Source organism: Arachis hypogaea, chromosome 13 (assembly GCF_003086295.3).
Source record: "Arachis hypogaea cultivar Tifrunner chromosome 13, arahy.Tifrunner.gnm2.J5K5, whole genome shotgun sequence".
In the NCBI taxonomy this organism is placed as follows: Eukaryota; Viridiplantae; Streptophyta; class Magnoliopsida; order Fabales; family Fabaceae; genus Arachis; species Arachis hypogaea.
Genome location: NC_092048.1, coordinates 23290919 through 23295465, shown reverse-complemented (window position 1 = coordinate 23295465; position 4547 = coordinate 23290919). Strand labels below are relative to the sequence as shown.

General features: G+C 35.3%; 1 non-coding gene across 1 annotated transcript; it reads left to right on the top strand.

Moving 5' to 3' along the window:
- Nucleotides 1-891: 891 nt before the first annotated feature.
- LOC112739432 (small nucleolar RNA R71) lies at nucleotides 892-995 on the top strand. Its single transcript, XR_003170368.1, has one exon. It is a non-coding gene; the product is annotated as a small nucleolar RNA R71 (small nucleolar RNA).
- Nucleotides 996-4547: the final 3552 nt, after the last annotated feature.

Here is a 4547-nt window from a genome sequence, read left to right as displayed (position 1 = left end):
TCTCTATGGTCTCTATATGAGTCTCAGATTCCTTTGGTTCCTCATTAGGAAACTCCTTGGAGGCTAGTGGAGACCTCAATGGAAATCACTACCTTTTCTTCCTCACTAGGTTCGGCTATGTTGGTTATAATTATGGCCTTGCACTCTCTTTTTGGATTCTCTTCTGTATTACTTGGGAGAGTACTAGGAGGGATTTCAGTAACTTTCTTACTCAGCTGACCCACTTGTGCCTCCAAATTTCTAATGGAGGACCTTGCTTCAGTCATGAAGCTGAGAGTGGTCTTAGATAGATCAGAGACTACAGTTGCTAAGTCAGAGTGGCTCTGCTTAGAATTCTCTGTCTGTTGCTGAGAAGATGATGGAAAAGATTTGCTATTGCCAAACCTATTTCTTCCACCATTATTATTATTGAAGCCTTGATTAGGCTTCTGTTGATCCTTCCATGAGAGATTAGGATGATTCCTCCATGAAGGATTATAGGTGTTTCCATAGGATTCTCCTGTGTAATTCACCTTTTCCATTGCAGGATTCTCAGGGTCATAAGCTTCTTCTTCAGAGGAAGCTTCCTTAGTACTGCCGGATGCAGCTTGCAGTCCAGATAGACTCTGAAAAATCATATTGACTTGCTGAGTCAATATTTTGCTCTGAGCCAGTATGGCATTCAGAGTATCAATCTCAAGAACTCCTTTCTTCTGAGTTGTCCCATTATTCACAGGATTTCTTTCAGAAGTATACATGAATTGGTTATTTACAACTATTTCAATGAGTTCTTGGGCTTCTGCAGGCATCTTCTTCAGATGAAGAGATCCTCTAGCAGAGTGGTCCAATGACATCTTGGACAATTCAGATAGACCATCATAGAATATACATATGATGCTCCATTCTGAAAACATGTCAGAAGGACACCTTCTGATCAATTGCTTGTATCTTTCCCAAGCTTCATAGAGGGATTCACATTCCTTCTGTCTGAAGGTTTGGATTTCCACTCTAAGCTTGCTCAATTGAGGTGGAAAAAATTTGGCCAAGAAAGCATTGACTAACTTTTCCCAAGAGTTCAGGCTATCATTAGGTTGTGAGTCCAACCATATCCAAGCTCTGTCTCTTACAGCAAAGGGAAAAGCATAAGTTTGTAGACCTCAGGATTAACTCCATTGGTTTTAACAGTGTCACAGATTTGCAAGAATTCAGCTAAAAACTGATAAGGATCTTCCAATGGAAGTCCATGAAACTTGCAATTCTGCTGCATTAGAGAAACTAATTGAGGCTTAAGCTCAAAGTTGTTTGCTCCAATTGCAGAAATTGAGATGCTCCTTCCGCAGAAGTAAGAAGAGGGTGCAATAAAGTCACCAAGCATCTTCCTTGCATCTCCACCATTGTTATTGGGTTCGGCCATGTCTTCTTCTTTTTCGAAAAATTCTGTTAGGTCCTCTTCAGAGTGTTGTGCCTTAGCTTCTCTTAGCTTCCTCTTTAGAGTCCTTTCAGGTTCCGGATCAGTTTCAACAAGTATGTTCTTATCCTTGCTCCTGCTCATATGAAAAAGAAGAGAACAAAAAAGAATAGAAATCCTCTATGTCACAGTATAGAGATTCCTTTATGTGAGTAGAAGAATAGAAGAGTAGAATGAAGAAGAAAGAAGATGAAGAATTCGAACACAGAAGGAGAGAGGGTTCGAATTTTTAAGAAGAAGAGAAGTGTTAGTAAATAAATAATTAAATAGAAAGAGATAAGAGAGAGAGAAAATTCGAATTTTAAATTAAAATAAAAAGGAAATATTTTTGTTTTTATTTTAATTATTGGTTATTATTCAAAATTTAAGAGAAGAAATAAAATAAAAATTGAAAACTAATTAAATTAATTAATTAAAAAGATTTTTGAAAAAAGTGTTAGTGATTTTCGAAAATTGGAGAGAGAAAAGTAGTTAGGTGGTTTTGAAAAAGATATGATTGAAATAGAAAACTTTTAAAATCAAACAAAAAGTCAAGTAGTTAATTGAAAAAGATTTGAAAATCATTTTTAAAAAGATAAGAAGTTAGAAAAAGATTTCGAAATTAAATTTTGAAAAAGATATGATTGAAATTTATTTTGAAAAAGATTTGAAAAAGGAAATTAAAAAGATTTGATTTTTGAAATTGAAGCTGATTACTTGACTAACAAGAAGCTAAAATATATGATTCTAGAATTTAAAGATTGATCCTTTCTTAATAGGCAAGTAACAACTTGAAAAAATTTTTAAATCAAAATATTAAATGTTGGCATTGAATTCGAAAACATGAGATAAAAATAAGAGAAAGATTTTGAAAATTAAATTTGAAATTTTCGAAAATTTTGAGAAGAAAATTCAAAAAGATTTGATTTTTGAAAAAGTTTTGAGAAAGATAGAGTTTTTTATTTTTGAATTTTAATGAGGAAAGAGAAAAACATCTAAGTGACACATAAAATAAAAATTATGAATCAAAACAAGGAAAACATGCAAGAACACTTTGAATGTCAAGATGAACACCAAGAACACTTTGAAGATCATGATGAACATCAAGAACATGTTTTTTGAAATTTTTTAAGAAAAGAAAAATATGCAAGACACCAAACTTAAAAATTTTTATTCTATAGACACTAATAATTCAAAAATGCATATGAAAAATAAGAAAAGACACAAAATACGAAAAATCAAAGATCAAACAAAGAGAATCATCAAGAACAACTTGAAGATCAATGAAGAACACCATGCATGAATTTTCGAAAATAAGAAAAATGCAATTGACACCAAACTTAAAATTTGACACTAGACTCAAACAAGAAACACAAAATTTTTTGTTTTTATGAATTTTTTTTGTATTTTTTGAAAATTATTTTGAAAAAGAAAATAAATAAATTCAAAATTTTTAATACGAATTCCAGGAATCATGCAATGTTAGTCTAAAGCTTCAGCAGGACATTACATACAACAGCCAAATTGATGGGAATCAATTAGCTCCTGTGATGATAAAAGCATCATCTGAAACTCTAGAATTCATTCTTAAAAATTCTGAAGAACAAATATAAATTATATATCATTTTTTTGAATTTTTTTTTGAATTTTTTTTTCAAAAATAAAAAGAATAAAAACAAAAAGCTTAAAATTAAAATAAAATTACCTAATCTGAGCAACAAGATGAACCGTCAGTTGTCCAAACTCGAACAATCCCCGGCAACGGCGCCAAAAACTTGGTGCACGAAATTGTGATCTCAACTGCGCCAACAACTTGGTACGCACGATCGTAATCTCAACTCTTTTTCACAACTAACCAGCAAGTGCACTGGGTCATCCAAGTAATACCTTACGTGAGTAAGGGTCGATCCCACGGAGATTGTCGGCTTGAAGCAAGCTATGGTCATCCTTGTAAATCTCAGTCAGGCAGATTCAAATAGTTATGAGGTTTTGATAATTAAAATATAAATAAAATATAAAATATGATAGAGATACTTATGTAATTCATTGGTGAGAATTTCAGATAAGCGTCTGGAGATGCTTTGTTACTTCAGAACCTCTGCTTTCCTATTGCCTCCTTCCAACCATGCGTTACCTCCTTCCATGACAAGCTGTATGATCCTCTCGGATGAAAACAAATCCATATGCGCTGTCACCGCACGGCTAATCATCTGTCGGTTCCCGCTAGCGTCGGAATAGGACCATTGTCCTTTTGCACACTGTCACTTGTGCCCCACATTCGCAGGTTTGAAGCTCGTCACAGTCATCCCTTCCCAGATCCTACTCAGAATACCACAGACAAGGTTTAGACTATCCGGATCCCGGATCCTACTCGGAATACCACAGACAAGGTTTAGACTTTCCGGATCCCAAGAATGGCTGCTAATAATTCTAGCCTATACCACGAAGGTTCTAATCTTAGATTAGAAACCTAAGAGAGTATACTCCAGCTGTCGTCCAATGACTACGTTGAACATCATGTAGATCGCTTTGCGGTTGTCAGGCACGCGACCTTGGCTAAGCGAGTAACGAAGATTGGGTGATTATCACGGGTCACCCCTTCATTCTAACTTAACTGAATTAAGAACGAGAGTATATCTTGGAAAAGAAGTAGGCGTGAATTGAATAGAAAAATAGTAGTAATTGCATTAATTCATGAAGAACAGCAGAGCTCCATACCTTAATCTATGGGGTGTAGAAACTCCACCGTAGAAAATACATAAGTGAAAATAGGGTAAGTATGGCCGTGTGGCCAGCCTCCTATGGAGGTCTCAAAGTGTAAAAGTTACATCATATGGTCCAAGACGAACAAAAGAGACATAAAATAAATCTCTAAAAGTAGTTTTTATACTAGACTAGTAACCTAAGGTTACAGAAAATGAGTAACTAAGTGCAGATAGTGCAGAAATCTACTTCTGGGGCCCACTTGTTGTGTGCTTGGGCTGAGCTTTCAAGCTCTCACATTCATATGCCCAAAGTTGGCGTTAAACGCCACCCCAGGTGCCAGAATGGGCGTTTAACGCCGAAAAAGGTGACAGTTCTGGCGTTTTACGCCAGACAGTTTTAGGCTGACTTTGGACGC